The following is a 19,925-nucleotide window of genomic DNA, read 5'->3' on the forward strand; positions in this document are numbered from 1 at the left end:
TTTACAATAATTATGTATAAAAGATTTAGTCAGTATTTGCCCATTGTGAAATCTTTCCTCTCCGATTTACATTCTGACATTTATCACATGGTGACATTTTTATTGCTGGCAGGTGGTCACTGGAAGGAGATGCTGCTTGCTTTTTTGGCAGTTGGAAACAGCTGTAAACAGTTATTTCCTACAATGCAACGAGGTTCGCAGACAGGAAACCGCCAGGACCATGGTCCTGACAGTTTCCTGTAAGAGGTTTCAGCACAATAGCCATACAGAGGCCCCTGATGATTAGTTTGTGAAAAGGAATAGATCTCTCATGTAAAAGGGGGTATCACCCGGAGCAGAGCTTTTCAGCACAGGAAGATTTGGGCGCAGCCGGCGCCACCATAGACTGTAATAGGTATTACATCTATAGCGGCGCTCATTGAGTAACTTTGGCGCCGTCAGAAGACGGAGCTGAAGTTACTTTTAAAACACAATAATTCGGCCTCCAGCAATAGCTGGAAGCCAAATTATATCATTCCCCACCATCCATGGCGGCCTGGAGGAGGAATAGTAATTAACACGGCCGGGACTTGTGCAGCAGCAGGATCAGCCATATACAGGCTGTGTCCTGCGCCCAAGTCTCCCGAAGCCTATTTCAAATGTATGCGTATCAGCTACTGATTGGGATAAGGTTCAATTCTTGATCACAGTTCCTCTTTAAAGCAAACTTGAGGTTGAGATGAATATGGAGGCCGAAATATGTACTTTTAAACAACGCATATTGCCTGGCAGTCCTGAGCCTTATGCTACGTACACACATGCGACAACGATCGTTCGTTAAGAACGACGAACGAACTTTTAATTGATGAAAGAACGACCTAAGTAAAGGTAGTTTTAAAATGTGTGTAACGATCTGATCGTTAGAACGAACGTTACATCACAGAAAGCAACTATTGCGCCTGCGCATAAAAATGAGAAGTTCCATGGAGAAATAGTGAAATGCGCATGTCAAGCCTAGTACGAACGATCGTTTCCAACGATGTACTACTTTTGCAAACGATCGTCGTTGGTTAAAATCCGCCGAGACAGAACTTTCTTTTGTAGCGATTTGGCTCGTTCGTCGTTTGCCTTAATAGTCGGTGGTTCGTTTTTTGTAACGATCGTCGTTGGTAAAGATCGGGGAACGATCGTTACAAACGACTATAGTCGCATGTGTGTACGCACCTTATCTCTATCCTCCTAGACCCTGAACAAGCATATGCAGATCAGGTGCTCTGGCTGAAGTATGACTGGCTTAGCTGCATGCTTGTTTCCACAGGTGTGTGATTGCATGAAAGATCATCAGGAAAGCCCGGCAACTGGTATTGTTAAAAAGAAAAGAAATAGGTCTTCATGTAAGGGTCTTTTTAAATATGTAAAAAAATAATTAAAAAAAAGTCCAAAAAACAATACTTTAAAATTACCTTTTAAAAAATTAAATATTTGGGGGGCTTTTTATAAGTTTTGCAAAACTTACTGCACTCTGCAGATATTATAGGAGTACACAGGTTTAACTGAACACTTTATATCCAAATCTGCCCTAATGTGAAAGAGCCCTAAATTCAAATTTATGATCATTTGTAAGTAGAAATAGGAGGCTGAACCAGAGCTTATAAATTCAATTCTGGAGCAAAAAAAAAAAAAAAAATTATAAAATGTAGCAAGATGAAAGCATGCAGGAGCCATGGACCAGGTCACACGAGGGCTGCAATGTGTGTGGGTGTGACGTGTGCAGGGTTCTGGCTGCGTGTAACAGGAGACCCCCATGTGGTTACAGGTGGAGGGTGACACCACAACGGTAACCTGACAACGGCAGAGATCAGGTGTCACAGCCAGACTCCAGTAGCCAGAATCGAGGGTAAGACCGACACAGCTCCTCCGAACAGGGCAACCCACCCTGTCTATGTGCCATCAGAGTTCCGTAGCTGCTGCTTCTCCCAACAGTGGGAAAATCTCTGCCCCTCCCAATTCCCAGCTCTGCAGACCTGCTGAACCCCAGACTAGGGCACTCTAGTTCATTTCTCCAGGAGAGTGAGATCTCTGTACTCCCCTCCCTGCTCACCTGTCGCCCTCCCGCTCATGGGAACTAATGGGGAGCGGGAGTTGGGGTGATGGAGAATATTTCTCCCCACACACACACACACTTACTTGTGTGCCTATCAAGTGTATTTGTGGGAGGGCGGAGCTTTGGAGTAACAGCTTCTATTCCAATGATGGCTAACCTTGGCACCCCAGCTGTGACAAAACTACAAATCCCATCATGCCTCTGCCTCCAGGGCTGTGGAGTCGGTACAAAATCATCCAACTCAGACGCCTAAATTTATGAAACCACCGACTGACTCCAACTCTAGGTACCCAAAATGGCTCAGACTCCTCGACTCCGACGCCTTAAGGTGACCACTAACTGTCCAATTTCTAGCGAAAAATCGTTAGAGCGATCAGAAATTCTGATCGGATTGGTTTTAAATAATCTCAGTTGGTGGACACAATCCATTATGAACGAGTGAAAAAAAAATGTCGTCCGAATTAATTTTCGTCGAACCAAAATTTAGATTTTCCTGTTGGTTGTGATAGATAGGAAGCAAAGATTGGTTTGTTGATGGAGTAGTGAATGATTTATTACAATATTTCACTTCCATTCAGAATTTCTGATCGCTCAAACGACTTTTCGCTAGAAATTGGATAGTTAGTGGCCACCTTTAGTCTTTTACCAGGGCTGTGGATTTGGTACAAAAAAAATCACCCAACTCAGTTTAGGAAATCACCGACTCCAGGTACCCAAAAATGCTCTGACTCCTCGGCTACGACTCCAACTCTGACTCCACAGCCGTGTCTACCTCAATGAGTTATGCTTAGAGCTGTCAGAGTATTGCAATGCCTCATGGGACTTGAAGTTCCACCACAGCTGGAGTTCCAAGGTTAGCCATCACTGTTTATTCCATACAGAGATAGCTGTGTACAGGGGCAGTAGTGCCACAATAATAGGGGGGGGGGGGGGGGGGAGGGTATTGATTGTAAACTAATTTAATTGATTAAGATGCTGTATGATTCATAGAGGTGGAAGCAGATATGTCACCTTGTCAACAAAGGTTTGTATAGTCAAAGCCATGGTTTCTCCAGTATGGTGGTGAGGGTTGGATGTCAAGGAAGGCTGAGCGCCAAAGAATCAAAGCTGATGATCCTTGACACACCTTAAAGCGGTATCGCCACCATAAAAATCAAATTTCAACAGCAACTGGTCTGAGTGTGTTAAGTGATAAAGATGCTAATCCTGCATTCAAAACATTTTCTGCTGTTATGATTTGGAGTTATATACACCTTAGGAGCACTGGCTCTTTAGTAGTCGGTGCCAAAGAATTGCATGCTGGGAGTTTTTATCTATAATGTATTCCTCCTCTTTCCTTTATTTCCCTGCCAGCTGCTTATCTGCAACCTGATCCCCTACTCACTTGTGTTTACAAGCAAGGCTGAGGTGACAAGAAAAAAAGTAAAGGCCAGAAATGACATCACGAGTTAGCCTTAACTGTGGGCAAAAGACAGGGCCCCCACCAGGAACAGAATTCTCGTCATTTACTATATAACATTCACTGAAATCAAAACGTGGACAGTACAATACATGTGTTATGTAAGTAGATCAAGTATTTATCTACTTATATATGTCTTTTTTTCCCTGGAATAGTATGGCTGATCCTACTGCTTTCCATCCGAGGTGAAAATAAACTGATGAGATAATAGTATCTATCCTCCTAAAAAGGACTTTAGATTTCAGAGTTTTATTTTATTTTTAAATCTATTTTATAATTTTTTACTGTTCCATTGTCTCTCCTCAATGACACCTTCATTGAAGTATGCCAGGGCTCAAATGTATGAACTATTAAAGCTTTTTATATTTGTACTGCGCACAGAAGACATTTACTGATCGGAAAGTGTTTTATGGCTTTAATTACTTATTAGAGAAGGTTGTGCTATAGTCTGACCCGTACCTGCCCCGGACAGAAACTGTCACTTGCATACCTGATTTTTAACTTTCAGGCATAAAAAGAAAAAAAAAAAAAGGAACACAGCATAGTCATTTGTGTGCTTGGCACTGTACAGTCACATGTCTATCACATGTCGCCTAGGTTGTTCTTTAAAATTGTGGTACTGGAGAACACTTCTGAGAGTCCCTTGGACTGCAAGAAGATCCAATCAGCCGAACCTTAACGTGTTTCAGAGATCTTGAAAAGTACAGATTCTGTTACTTACCCGGGGCTTCCTCCCACCCCATAAACACGTCTGAGTCCCACCCCGTCCTCCCGCGATCAGCCCTAGTAACTGGCTCAGTCTGGTCCAGTCTGCACAGACCTCCCGCGCATGTGCAGTAGACCCAGACTGAAGCGACTGAGCCAGTTACTAAGGCTGATCGCGGTTGCACGGCAGACTGCGGGAGGACAGCGTGGAACTCAGACGTTTTTATGGGGCGGGAGGAAGTATTAAATCTTTACTTTGAAACCAGCCTTAAGGTAAACCAGAGATCTTTTACAGTGGGACGTTACAGGCGCACGTTAGAGCAGCCTGTAACGCAGCCCACCGCACAGCAATGAAAAATCAATGGGCTGTTCACAGTGCCCACGTTGCGTTACTCAGTAACGCTGCGCCATAAGACAACGTACTGCATGCAGTACTTTATAAGCGGCAGAGCCGCTTTAGACTGCTTGCACATGCGCTGTAACGTTGGGGAGGAGCGGAGAGCGGCCAAGCACATGGCTAATTAATATTCACTGCACTCAGTGACGTGCAGTGTTTACTTCCTGGAGCGGCCGCTCTGTGCGGCGATTGGCCGGGCGGGACCACGTGATGCCGCATGCGTCCAAGAGTGCGCATCACGGCATCACGGACGCCAGAGTGAGCTGCACAACGCGGCTCACTCTGACGTCCACATCAGAGAGCACCAGGCGTTGCGTTAGGGGCACGTTATGCGACCTTAACGTCCCCTAAAACGCAACATCCTGGTGTGAAACCAGCCTAAAGGACAACTGAAGCGATAGGGATATGGAGGCTGCCATATTTCCTATTAAGCAATACCAGTTACCTGGCTAGCCTGCTGATCCTCTGCCTCTAATACTTTTAGCCATAGACCCAGAACAAGCATGCAGCAGATTAAGTGTCTCTGACATTGTCCGATCTGACAAGATTAGCTGCATGCTTGTTTCTGGTGTGATTCAGACACTACTGCAGCCAAATAGATCAGCAGGGCTGCCAGGCAACGGTTATTGTTGAACAGGAAATATGGCAGCCTCAATATTCTTCTCACTTCAGATGCCCTTTAAAGAAATTAACCCCAACTGTTCACTGAACGGAGCAACGCTGAAGCTGAAATACTTTGGACACAAAGAGAAGGCAGGATTCATTGGAGAAGACTGATGCTGGGAAAAAATTGAGGGCAAAAGGAGGAGGGGGTCAGCAGATAATGAGATGGCTAGATAGTAGCAAAAGCAACAAACATAAGCTTGGACCAGCTTTGAGAGCAGTGGAGGATAGAGGGGGCATGGCATCCTATATGGGGGGGGGGGGGGGGGGGGCAGAGAGACTCGACTGAATAGCGACTGAAAACCAAATGTTTATTTTAGTGGTTCCTAAAATATCTGCGAATCAACAGGCATAGGGGTAGATCGATATAATATCAACAAACAAGTTACATCCGGTGTAGAAAAGTAAACAACCATCACACTCCATAAACACCGCATATCAAATAACTCGACCTCAAATTTAACCTTCGTAGAGCAGAACTGAACTCAGAACTTCCTCTCTGCTCTAAAAGATACACAACAGCATGATAATCTTTAGGCAGGGGACACACGACTGTTTTCGTGCGCATTTTCTGTACAGAAAAACTGAACTCATGTTAATCAATGGGCTAGTTCACACTTAAAGCAGACCCAAACCAAAAAAATTTTTATTTCAAAATATTTAGTTGCAGCACTTTGACACATACAAAGATAAATAAACACTCCTTCAAGCCTATGAGCATTTCAGTGCATGCTTTTCACCCTTCTCTTTTCATAACTAGGGTTATACAGGTGGCAGCCATTAGCAATTCCTCCTTTGCCGGACACCACCTACTCCTCCAGTTTGTCGGATTCTGTCCCGGCAATATGAAAAGAAGGGAGGGGTTCCTCCAATAAATGTAAAATATTTTATATTTGTCATCATGCAGCTGGAAAAAGGCTGCTATTTATTATTATAATTTACAAAATAGATTTTATTTCTGAAATCTTGTATTTTTAATTTGGGACCACTTTAACGTGTTTTTTTGCTCGCAGAAAAAATACATACATAAAAACTGACTACCTGCACAGGGCTGTGTAGTCAGAATCATTTTGGGTAACTGGAGTCAGTGGCTTCAATAAACTGGGGAGTCGGATGATTTTTGAACTAAATCCATAGCCTTTGTAAAAATTAGACTAAGGAGTCGGAGCAATTTTGGGTATCTGGAGTCGGAGGTTTCATAAACTGAGGAGTCTGAGTTGGATGATTTTTGTACAGACTTCCCAGCCCTGATCCTGCAGGATAACTCAGCACATTTTGTCAGTTTTCTCTATCACTTAGGCCCCATTCACATCATACATGCTGCCGTGCACATTTTAGCAGCGCATAGGATGTGCAACATGCAAAAACGGCAGAAATGCATGGCCCGTACTCCTGCCATTCCCATCATATGCGCTGCGCAGCAGCGATGCGCTATCACACTGCTACACACATTTTCTGAGGAGAGCAGCGCTGACCCATTCACTGTAGTGAGTGGAATCAGCAGTGCATAGCGGCACAGATGGCGTGCGATTGTACACATTGCATTCAGATCGCACAGCCATCTGTCCTAAATGTGAGTGAGCCCTTACATTACCTGCTGTGAAAAAAACATACGCACTTTTCTGCATACAAACACACATGATGTGCAGTGGGCTTGAAAGATAAATCGAATTTAAACAAGATCACAATTTCGGAGTCGTCAAAGTGGCAATTATCGCGATCATGACATTTCCACATGGGGGAAGTTTGAAGAAGTGGCTTCAAACTTCCCCAAAGGCCGGCGTGTGCGGCCCGCAGCGTTGGACATACCGTTTTCTATCGCCGTCTGCCGGCTCGTGCTTGGCAAAACTCCGGGTTCCTGTATGTCACATGACATACGGGAAGTATTCCGTGCATTAGAGCCTGCAGGAGGCGAAGTGGATAGACTGGCATCCCTGGACTCGTGCTGGAAGCTATGTCCAGAACTGATGCAGCTTGGGGGGACAGAGGAGGCACAGAGACGCAGAGTGGGCACAGAGACAGAGCGGGCACATAGAGACACAAGACAGAGGGGGCACAGAGATAAAGAGCGGGCACAGAGACACAAAGGGGGCAAGAGAGACCCAGAGGAGGCATAAAGAAGAGGCAAAGGGGGCACAAGTAGGCAAAGAGCGGGAACAAAGCTTGATTTGAAGGAAATCGTGAATTGAATCGAAATCGCAATTTCAGACAGAAGTCGCTCAATTCAATTTTTTCCTAAAATCGGCCAGGCCTTGTGTGCAGAAAATTTGTGCAGAAAACTGAAAGACAAGAGTGTCCCCTTCCTTAAAGAAAAACATTTCTTTGTTACAGCTGATACAAATCCTACAGTAAATTTGCAGCGTTTCTACCTCCTTTCATGGAAGCAGACATATTAACATCCTGTGCTTTCAAGTGAGCTTATCTGCTGTGGCAGTAAGCGGACACACGGGAGAGATCAAATTACAACTTTTGGTCACAGATGAGGGCGAATTAGACAGGCTACACTCAATACATACAGGGTGCATTTCTCTAGGTTTTCCTTCTGTCTGGTGCAAGAGTTCAGGTCCACGCTATTTTTTTATTGACTCAAGCATAAGTCTACCCAGCAAAGTTAACGGACCAGTATTTTCTTGGCATTTCCTTTATCACGTACCACTGGGTAAATGAATGCAAATGGGAATGTAACTAACAATACACACATTACTCAGTGTGCTCCGTGCTGCAGCCTTTGGTAAGCTATGTAAAGCAAGCCCCCCAACCGTCCCGGATCCTGCGGGACTGTCCCGGGTTCCCTCCCACTATCCCGCTATCACCCCCTGGGTCCCAGCTGGCTGGGCAGAGAGGGGGAAAAATGATGGCGCGCAATGTGGAATGCGGGGGGCCGCCACACCGGCTTCATGCCTCTCTCCCTCCCAATGGCTCCCCTACTGTATGTGTGCTCCCCCCCCGCAGAGTTTGCGCAGCGGAGTGGTGGTCATCTTACCCATCGGTGTGCGCATACCGGGAGCCAGCTCTTCTCTGCTAGTTCCCGTTTCCTACCCGTCCATGTGTGCATACCGGGAGCCAGCTCTTCTCTGCTAGTTCCCGTTTCCTACCCGTCCATGCGCGCATCCCAGGAGCCAGCTCTTCTCTGCTAGTTCCCGTTTCCTACCCGTCCATGTGTGCATACCGGGAGCCAGCTCTGCTCTGCTAGTTCCCGTTTCCTACCCGTCCATGCGCGCATACCGGGAGCCAGCTCTTCTCTGCTAGTTCCCGTTTCCTACCCGTCCATGTGTGCATACCGGGAGCCAGCTCTTCTCTGCTAGTTCCCGTTTCCTACCCGTCCATGCGCGCATCCCAGGAGCCAGCTCTTCTCTGCTAGTTCCCGTTTCCTACCCGTCCATGTGTGCATACCGGGAGCCAGCTCTTCTCTGCTAGTTCCCGTTTCCTACCCGTCCATGCGCGCATACCGGGAGCCAGCTCTTCTCTGCTAGTTCCCGTTTCCTACCCGTCCATGCGCGCATACCGGGAGCCAGCTCTTCTCTGCTAGTTCCCGTTTCCTACCCGTCCGTGTGCGCATACCGGTAGCCGGCTCTTCTCTGCTAGTTCCTGTTTCCTACCCATCGGTGTGCGCATACCGGGAGCCAGCTCTTCTCTGCTAGTTCCCGTTTCCTACCCGTCCATGTGCGCATACCGGGAGCCGGCTCTTCTCTGCTAGTTCCTGTTTCCTACCCGTCCATGTGCGCATACCGGGAGCCAGCTCTTCTCTGCTAGTTCCTGTTTCCTACCCGTCCATGTGCGCATACCGGGAGCCAGCTGTTCTCTGCTAGTTCCGGTTTCCTACCCATCGGTGTGCGCATACCGGGAGCCAGCTCTTCTCTGCTAGTTCCGGTTTCCTACCCGTCCATGTGCGCATACCGGGAGCCAGCTCTTCTCTGCTAGTTCCGGTTTCCTACCCATCGGTGTGCGCATACCGGGAGCCAGCTCTTCTCTGCTAGTTCCCGTTTCCTACCCGTCCATGTGCGCATACCGGGAGCCAGCTCTTCTCTGCTAGTTCCTGTTTCCTACCCGTCCATGTGCGCATACCGGGAGCCGGCTCTTCTCTGCTTGTTCCCGTTTCCTACCCGTCCATGTGCGCATACCGGGAGCCAGCTGTTCTCTGCTAGTTCCGGTTTCCTACCCATCGGTGTGCGCATACCGGGAGCCAGCTCTTCTCTGCTAGTTCCGGTTTCCTACCGGTCCATGTGCGCATACCGGGAGCCAGCTCTTCTCTGCTAGTTCCGGTTTCCTACCCATCGGTGTGCGCATACCGGGAGCCAGCTCTTCTCTGCTAGTTCCCGTTTCCTACCCGTCCATGTGCGCATACCGGGAGCCGGCTCTTCTCTGCTTGTTCCCGTTTCCTACCCGTCCATGTGCGCATACCGGGAGCCGGCTCTTCTCTGCTAGTTCCTGTTTCCAACCCGTCCATGTGCGCATACCGGGAGCCGGCTCTTCTCTGCTTGTTCCCGTTTCCTACCCGTCCATGTGCGCATACCGGGAGCCAGCTCTTCTCTGCTAGTTCCTGTTTCCTACCCGTCCATGTGCGCATACCGGGAGCCGGCTCTTCTCTGCTTGTGACTCAAAATCACAAGTGAACACGAGATTTTGCATACGTACGTGGCCATTTTTTAAATGAGAAATCATATGCAAACGCTAATTTTTTGGTTTTGATGGAAAAAAAAAAAAAAAAATCACAGAAACAAATGAGAAAAATTGCACACGGAGTATAGAAAATTGTGGCACCGCTGTCCAGATTTTTCCATGAAACAAGCACATTGCAATGCATTGCTATGCGAATTCATGTGCAGCAAATTCCCACAAATCTGCATCTACTGGAAATGGGCCCTTAAGGCCACATGAAGTGAGTGTGATAAGGAGGCGGCCATATTTCCACTCTCTATTTTATTTGCAGCAAGTCAGCGGTTATATCTGCTAGCCGCACAATACTACTCAGTACGCTACTGACATCGCATAGACGCCGCTCACTCCCGTTTGGTCTCGCAAGGTGAGCGTGCGCCAGGATCTAACGTTTGGCCTGCCTACAGCCTCCCTGGAAGTGTCCAAACTGAGAACGTGACTCCCTGGTGGCCCTCCGGATTCCCCGCCTGGAGCTGGATCGTGAGCCTGGTCCCTAAAGGGACAAACGCTATCAGAGGCTGTGTCTTATGAGCAGTCATTTCTGAACAGGTGAGACCTGTCCTTGGCAGGGTGGATGCTCTTATTTGTCACTCAGAGCGCTTTCTCTTTTGCATGTTTTTACTTTCTCTAGTGGCTACTGAGAGCTGCCTAAGGAGGATTGCCAGATCGCACCAATAGGAAACTGTCTACATTCCCGATTTGCATATTTCCGTTTAGGGCTTCTTCACAATACAAAAACTTTTGTAAGCGCTTTGTGCTTTGTGAATAAATCTCGCTTCAGACCTCATAGATAGCAGGGGCATGTGTGCCCCTGCTAAAACGCCGCTATCCCGCGGCTTAACAGGGGTCCCTTCACCCCCAAATCCCCTCGGTGCAGCGGGGGAGCACTTCCTGGTTGGGGCAGGGCTAACCGCTGCAGCCCTGTCAGACGCGTATCTCCGCCTCTCCCCGCCCCTCTCAGTCTTCCTTCACTGAGAGGGGTGGGGGAGAGGCGGCGATGCGCCGCTGATAGACGCGACTGGAGGCAGGGCTGCAGCCGTTAGCCCTGCCTCCAGGAGCGACCAAGTCTGCGACCAAGTGTTGCAGTGGGGGGTTTGGGGGTGAAGGGACCCCCGTTTAGCGGCGCGATAGCGGCGGTTTAGCAGGGGCACACATGCCCCTGCTAACTATGAGCTCTGAAGCGAGATTTATTCTTGCTTCAGAGTCTCTTTAAAGCCTTGCAAATGTTATCCTATGTGTGTGTTCACACTGGAGCAAGGTGATTTTGTAAAAATCCCCCATAGCATTGCATAAGCAAGAGCTTTTCAAAATCAGTAGCGCTTAAGGACCACTGTTGCAAAAAATGGTAAAAATGTAAAATATATGTAAACACATACAAATAAGAAGTCTGTTTCTTCCAGAGTAAAATGAGCCATAAATTACTTTTCTCGCAGTGATTTTACCATGATTTTAATGAAAAGTGAAAGGAAGTGATTTTTTAAAAAGCGCTCAGCAAGCGATAATCAAACGCAAGCGCTCACAAAAGCGCTTATAATGTGGATCCGGCCTAATTCCCTGTCATTTGTGTCTAATCTCTAGTTGTAATTTAATCCCTCCCCGTGTCACATGACTGCCTATGGCAGATAAGCCCATTTGAAAGCACAATGTCTGCTTCCATGAATCAGGAAGTAGAAACTGTGCAGATTTATTTTAGTACTTGTATCAGCTGTAACAAAGACATGTTTTGTTTTTTTATTTAAATATTATCAGGGGTGTTGGCAGGATCCTAAGAGTTCCGGGGCCCTTTTAGGGCACTCCAGACTGAAAATGGGTGGGGCCTCCATTAATACAAAAAAAATATGCAGCCTATCACAAATAGACAAGACGTTTTGAATCAGGATGATGATTTATTGGCATAGATATAGATATAGATATAGATATAGATATGTATATATATATATATATATATGTAAGCTTTCGGTTTTTGAGCCTTCGTCAGTCATTATGATGCCTTAATTGAAAAACACCCAAACAGGGTCAGAGGTTTGTATTACAAATAGCTAACACCCTTTGTTTACTAAATGCTCACACAACTGAGACTCTGCCTGGCACACAGTGTCACTTAACCATAACCAGGCAGTTACCTGGCTTCGGTTTTAGCTGCCCTGGGATTTCTAGGGTCATGAAGCGAAGTCTAAGGTGCCAGGACATTTGTGCCTAAAGGCACTACAGCTCCCAGCATACCACCATAGAAGCTCCATAGCACTGACTATGCCTGGGTGACATCTGGGGGACCCCTGAATATATCAGGGCCACGTGCCACTGATCTTTGAGGCTGGTAACGCCCCTGGTTATTACGTTGTGCATATTTTAGAGCAGAGAGAAGTTCTGAGTTCAGGTTCATTTTAAAAAGCTCTTGTAGTGTGAACAAGCTCATAAAATAATGCAAATTGCCTGGCTGCCCTGCTGATCCTCTGCCTCTAATACTTTAAGGGCCCATTTCCACTAGGAGCCACGGCTGTTACCGATTTGGCAGTGGCTCCCGTTCTGTTGCAAAGTCGCAGCCCGAATCGCTATGCCATGCGCAGCTACAAGGACATAGATCTGCAGCATAGGAGCGTAGCAATGGACCCTGCAAGGAATGCAGCTGCAGGGGGCCCAGAAGCCACAGGGGGCCCCGTCCTGAGAGACTGACTATTAAGGGCAAATAGAGAAACCTTCTGCTCACTGCACAATTGTTCTAATGACTGCATCTGCTCAGCCACTGATCAGGAATCCTAGACAGTCCCTATTCAGCATGCAGCAGGCTCTTGTGTACAACGCCCCACCCCAAACCTCTCTTCCCCCTCCCCAAGTGCTGTGCACTATAGTGATGCTGGAGAAGTCTGCAGAGGCTGTTCTGCTGCATCAGAAACGGACAGAGTGAGTAATAAACTGAGGCTGGGAGCACACTTGTCTGTTGGTTTTCTGTATGCATTTTCTGCACACCATATGCCCATATATGTGAAAACATGCACACTTTATCATGCACGTGCTATTCAGACACTACTGCAGCCAAGGAGATCAGCAGGACGCCTGGCAACTTGTATTGTTTATAAGAAAATAAATATGGCACCCTCCATGTCCCTCTCACTTCATTACAGTGGTGGATTCAGAGCTGGGTTAAAAGCAGGCATGAATACAGTGCTGAGTATACAGTGGGTATGGTATGGCAGTATTGGGTAAACAGTAGGCATGACATGGCAGTGCAGAGTATAGTGTATGATTGTAGTGCTGGGTATACAGTGGGCATGGCAGTGTTGCATATAAACCAGGCATGACATGACAGTGCTGGGGGTACAGAGAGTATGGCATTGTAGTGCTGGGTGCACAGTGGGCATGACTGCAAAGCTTGGAATACAGTGGGTATGGCAGTGCTGGCTATACAGCGGGCATAACATGGCAATGCTGGCTATACAGCGGGCATAACATGGCAATGCTGGCTATACAGCGGGCATAACATGGCAGTGCTGGCTATACAGCGGGCATAACACGGCAGTGCTGGCTATACAGCGGGCATAACACGGCAGTGCTGGCTATACAGCGGGCATAACACGGCAGTGCTGGCTATACAGCGGGCATGGCACAGTAGCAGTAATTGAAGTGTCGGGCAAACATGATGTTGTGGTCAGTGCCAGAATAATGGGAGCTGTAGGACATCAGAGGCGATTTTCCCATCATGCTCTGGCACACAACCGCTGCCAGCTTCCATTACCATCAGCCCTTACAGCACAGCCAGCCATGTACAGCACTGAGCCCCTCCGGCTACCAACCTCCTCTCAAGTGCACCCTGGTAACCCCTTCCTGCCTGAGAACTCCTAGACTGTGAGCTCATCAGCCAAACATGCCAGTTACTGATCACACTGGAGTCTCAGGGGTTAACGATGACTGGGTTAACCCCCCCCCCCCCCAGCACAGAGCTGAGTCATGGCGATTTGCGTCCGTCCAAGAAATGATGCCACGCGGCATTCCCTCTAATCACAGGCAGGTGATTGTGCGGCCCCGGGGAGGCCTGACACATTGATTACACATCCACTGCAATTACCTGCGCTACCAACAAGTCTATAGAGCGCCGCGACTGGCCAGACTGAGCCAAAAAACACCCCAATGCCAGGAACTGTGTGGCACACAGCAAGCATGTGGGGGGGGGGGGGGGTAGCAGGTACGGTGTGGTTACAACCAAGTGTCAGATGTGAAGCAAAGTACTAGTTACAGGAAAGAAATTGGAACAAACTGGACTGGCATGGGGGGGGGGGGGGCAGGCACGAGGGTGACATGCAAAAGGGTGTAGGCAGAAGGGTGAACCTGTGGGGGCGTACACAGGAAGTGGAGGAGGAGGTGTAGGGAGAAGGGTGACATGGGGGGTAGGCAGAAGGGCGACACTGGAAGTGCGTGGAGAAGGGGGCAGCGTAGCCCGGGAGCGCAGAGAGGGGGGGGCCAGCGTGGCCCGGCAGTGCAAGGAGATGGGGCCAGCGTGGCCCGGCAGTGCAAGGAGATGGGGCCAGCGTGGCCCGGGAGCGCAAGGAAGCGGCGGCCAACGTGGTCCGGGAGCGCAAGGAGGCGGCGGCCAACGTGGTCCAGGAGAGAAGTGGGCTGAGCTTCTCATTACAGACTTGCCAAGCCTTGCTTGCCTATGGTTGGTTGGCCACCACAGAGGCTCAACATAGGCCAAACATTCTGCCCATCTTACAGCTCAAGTAATAAATGAAGGGGCCCTGTATATTATCCGGGAGGATATCCTGATCACGCACAGTCTATATCGCAGTGTCTGAATGCTCCTGCTTGCCAGACAAAAACAATCTCATGATCTATGTGCAAAAATATAGAAACACAGAAGTGCATTCACTCTGGGAAACCAACATGCCCTGAGGAGCTCAACGTGAACCATAATATACAAGTGGGGGAATCAGGGGGCCTAAACCATGTTCATACTACAGATGTACAACACACAGACACACAGATACTACACAACCTATACCTAATACTACAAAAGATAAAGAGGAGAAGCACTAAATAAAGTAGACATAGGAATTCTACAGGGAAATGGATGGCATATGTACAGAACGTATATCATGATAAAGGACAACTATTCAAGGTTGAAATATGCACTACAATACACAGTAACTGTATCACAGGTATGGCAAGCCTATATTTCTTATAAGAACCCAATACCTCAAAAAAATAAACCAGCTGTGTGGGGAGTGGTCGTATAGAACTGCTGCTGCCTTATGTATATACTGGAGGAGATGGGAGTGGTCATATACAATCTATACATACATAAAAGTACACAGAGGGGTGGGTGGGATTCATCGATAAGCTGAATGTACAAAAGTATTAATCTGGGAGCAGCTTATAATATACATTTATTTTGTATACACAGATAAGCAGGTAACCCACAGAATGAGAAGGAATAGTGGAACGGATTTGACCACCTTCCTCTCCCGCCTGACAGAAATACACTTCGCAGCTGACAAGAGAATCAGAATTTCAAATAGACAGAATTTCTCAGCACAAATCACCCATAATGCCAGTAATCAGGGCATGATTACCCCGCGCCAGAGTGGAGCGCTCAAATCCCTCCCTCCCTGCCCCCACAACCACAGATCTCCCTGCCAGACAAGACCTTCACCTAGGTGGGGGTCTGTACCGAGTGTGCCAAGAGCACCAAGGGCAAAGCACCCACCCCAAGTGTGACATCCTCCCCAGACACCCCCATCACAGAGAGCCCCCATCATCCACCTAACCTGTAACCAGACCAGCGACCCACTGCACCTACCCCAACACACCCTACTCAGATGCCATCCTCCAGCATGGGGGCTGCAAAGACAATATTCACCACTAAAAAAGTGGGACCGTCTGGAGAAAAAAAAAAGAAAAAACCCACATAAATATTTTCAGCTTCCTAAACAGAGATCTTAAAGTTAAAACCGCAGGAGCTCACACTCTCCGCCATGTTTGACCTTCCCACAGCACTGAAGAGGTTAAAGCAGAACATTTCCCTCCTTTCGTGTGGGGGGGGGGGGGGGGGGAGAAAAAAAGCGAAGAGATGAGGTAAGGGGGAGGAGCCCCGAACACGCGTTGAGTATGACAATTCCGTGCGCTACTGCGCAAGGTTTTAATGTATTCAAATGCATAAGGTTTTTTTTTTGTTTTTTCGTTTATTGTAAGCCTCCAGGAAAGGTGTCCAACACCCTTGAATTTTACCGCTGCCCCTCCGGTGCTGGACGATTTGGGGTGCTGGGGAGAGGGTCACGGAACGGAGAGAGATGGAAAGGGTGGGTGAGAGTACATTTAAAAGCCTTGAAGCTTCGTATCCCCCCATCCTCCAGCATCACAGAAACGATCAGAGCCAACATTTCATGGATGGTTACCCATAATCATTATCACTCTACATCTCAGCGAGCCTTCAGCCCATTCCACCCCTCCAGCAGGGCAGCCCATCGCAGACCCCCCACAAACCCCATTTCCCCCCTGAACGCGACTGCGACACAACCAGAGAGAAAAACAGAAGCAAAAAAAAAAAAGAGAATTGGGAAAAAATATGGCGTTGGGTACCAATATTATCCCCTCCCCTTCTCCCCCCCCCCCAATCGTACGTACTCTCCTCCCCCCCATCCATAGCACTCCCCCAACGTTACATGATCTACTTCGGCGAGGCATAGAGCGTTGCCTGTACATTGCACCAGGAGAGGGCGAAGGCTGATTGGGGGGGGGGCAGTGATCACGAGAGGGGCAAACGTGACGCTTTGTGTATCTGCAACAAACTCAAACGTTAACATCTACTCAAGGTAGATGTCTGATCGCAAAGAGGAAAAGAAAAAAGGGGTGGTGTCCTTTTTGGCGTGGGGCGTGCGACTCCGAGGTAAATAACACGAAACAGTTAAAGGAGAAAAAAAATATAAAGGCATAAAAATCAAAGAGTGAAAAATAAAAGCGAGAGGGGGGGAAAAAGGCTTTTCTAATCCCCAGTAAATATGAGTGTAATTGTGGAGAGGATGGTATCTCAGATTTGCAGCTGTGGGTCTAATCGCAGTGCTATTAAAGCTCCCCTCCCCTCTCTCCCCCCCTCTACACACACTCTCCGTCCACTTTCACATTGATGGGGGGGGGGGGGGGGGGGAAATAATGCGTCTTATAGATAATCAACCTAAATAGGCAGCCCGTCCCGGCAATCAGCACAGTAATTGCACCTTTTTACAATCCAACTCGCTACGACTTCCCCCCAAAGCGCTTTGAAAAACGACGAGATAAACAAGGCAAGGCTTCCAGACAGGCAGGGGAAAAAAAAAAAAAAGAAGAAAAATAGGCAGGAAAAAAAAAAATGGACACGAATTCCACAAACTTCACCTAGAAGTGCTTCCAAAAACAAACACCAATACGACCGACATCCACGTCCAGAGCAGCTGAAAGGCGCATAATAGAGGTGGTGTAAAATTTCTTCCATTTAATAAAAATTGTTCCAAACGGGTTTAACTTTTGTCAAGCCTCTCCGACAGAAACTGGCCCTTGTACAAACACACAGGGCTAATCACACTCACCGCACACACATAAAAGGTACAACAATAATACCAGCCCGCACAATGACTCTGCCGTCATCCACTCTACAATGTCATCCCCACCACAAAAGGACAAAACTTACTCCGTCGGTACGGACGCTCGGGCTGCAATTTGTATAAATTGAATATAAAAGACCAAAAAAAAAATAAAAAAACACAAAAACCATCAAACTACACATTTCAACACAACAGATTTTTTTTGTTCCAGCATCTGCAAAAAGGATACAAATGGAGGCAGTTATAATTTCACGCCAAGCTCCCTCAAAATCAGACCAGCCCCAATTCCTGCCCTCCACTCTCCTGTTTACCAAACGGAGCATTACTCGGAGCCAATGCTGCCAAACGCCTCATTTCCACGCAAAATTGACTGCATCTCCGGCACAGAAATACACACATTCCTTCTTTTACAAAAAAAATTAAAAAATTAAGGACAAAAAAAAAAAAGGAGAAAAAAAAATCACATCACAGGAATTACACAGAAGATTTCTGCACATTACAGAAAAATGTTTTTCCCCCATTTTTGAAGGGTAATTATTAAAAAACAAAATCCAGAAACTAAAGAAAAAATGAAAATGTTACAAGTAAAAATCTAGGGATTGTAAATTGTAAAATTGTGTTTAGTGGATTGTGTCTGTTCAGTCACCGTCTGTCACCTTGTAGAAATCTTGCCCGATTTTCTTATCAAACCGGCAGAAAAGAAGAACAAGGGAATGGAGGTGGCTGAAAGTGGGTCATGGGAATCGTGGGGACAGATTGCGCTGGAGGAGTGTGAGGGGTAAATTGGTGTTTTTGTTTTTCCTGGCCTCCAGTTGGGAAAGCGAGGAGGTGGGGACGGGCGATATCAGTCACCTACACAACGCATCAAAGTCACTACACTACTTCCAAATGACATCACTGGCAGACGGCGGGGCCCAGGCCACACAGAGCCACAAATCCCCCGTATCATTGCTATATACAGACGGAACGACCCCCCCCCCCCCCCCACCACCCAGCAGATCTCATCCTACCAGGGGGAGATATAGGAACGGACTTTGGCCCAGGGGAGGAGGGGGCATTCCCTGTGTGCTGGTATGGGGGGCTGCTGACACCACAGGGAGGGAAGATGGCTTCATGTACAGCTGTCCCTGCCATATATACATTGTATATAAAGATTACACACATATATATATATATACACATGGGGGCACATAGCCTCTAAGCAGACCGGTGTTGGGGGGGACAGATGGGATTATAGAGGAGGCAGAATAGAAATCCTCTCAGGTGAGGGGGTATATACTGTGTATACATAATGCCAGTCTGGGGTGTGTAGGGGTTGGGTACTGGACATGGGGGTGTAAGGCATGCGGGGGGGGGATATATAGGCAGGAGGGGGGTATATAGGCATGTGAGGTGGGGGTCATAAAGTCAGAAGGGAGGGTATAGGCAAGGGTATATAGGCAGGTGAAGAGAGATATATATATATATATATATGTGGGGGGGGGGGGGAATATATATACAGTTAGGGGGGATATATATACAGGTAGTGGGGGAATATTTATAGGTAAGGTAACAGGGACATATACAGGTAGTGGAGGGGGAATATATATATATAGGTAGTGGAGGGGGGATTATATATAGGTGTGGGGAATATATATGGGTAGCGGAGGGGTGGTATACAGACAGGCAGAAGGGGGTATATATGAGCAGCAGGAAAGGGGGGGGGGGGGTAAAGGCAGGTAAGGCAGCGCAGAGGGTGTGTGGGGCTCTATATATGTAGGAGCCCCCCAGGTGAGGTGAAGTACTCACATTACAGAATCACTGAGGGGCAGTGTGGGGGAGTAGGGCAGATGATGTGGTAGCTTGGGGGAGTAGGGCAGGTGATGGTGGCAGTGTGGGGGAGTAGGGCAAGTGATGGGGGGAGTAGGGCAGGTGATGGGAGCAGTGTGGGGGAGTAGGGCAGGTGATGGGGGAGTTCAGAGGATCAGGCAGGTGAGCAGGGGGGAAGTTTGGGGAGTTGGACAGTTAGAGTCCCGGTTGGAACAGTACAGGGGGGAGGGGGTCCCACATCCCGCCCCTCCCACACTCCTGACCTGGGGGGCCGCTGTCCGGCTCGCGCCTCTCTCGTGTCTCCTCCGCTCGGGATCAGCTCCAGCCTCGCACTCTGCACAGCGGCTCCGGCATCCCCGCTCTGCGCCCGGCCCCGCCCAGCACCGCCCCCGGCACGCCCACCCACACACGCCCTTTAAAGAGCAACCGCCCCAAGCGCGCGCCGCTCACCTGGACCGTTACACGGGGCGGGGCTGCCTGTCCGCGTGTCTCTCTCCATAAAATACCATATATTTACATTATACTATAATAATCCATACCTTCCTGCCTGCTATTATTACCATCATTATTCTGTACCTGCCC

General features: G+C 48.1%; 1 protein-coding gene across 21 annotated transcripts in view; it reads right to left on the minus strand.

Moving 5' to 3' along the window:
• Window positions 1-19,718, minus strand: part of NRXN3 (neurexin 3) — a 705,883-nt gene extending 686,165 nt beyond the window's left edge. For all 21 annotated transcript variants that reach the window (XR_011024153.1, XR_011024152.1, XR_011024151.1 and 18 more), the window contains exon 1: window positions 19,607-19,718. The gene's annotated coding sequence lies outside the window, so the exon portion shown is untranslated. The remainder of the gene's footprint in view (window positions 1-19,606) is intronic.
• Between the last annotated feature and the right edge of the window lie 207 nt (window positions 19,719-19,925).

Source organism: Hyperolius riggenbachi, chromosome 9 (assembly GCF_040937935.1).
Source record: "Hyperolius riggenbachi isolate aHypRig1 chromosome 9, aHypRig1.pri, whole genome shotgun sequence".
NCBI lineage: Eukaryota > Metazoa > Chordata > Amphibia > Anura > Hyperoliidae > Hyperolius > Hyperolius riggenbachi.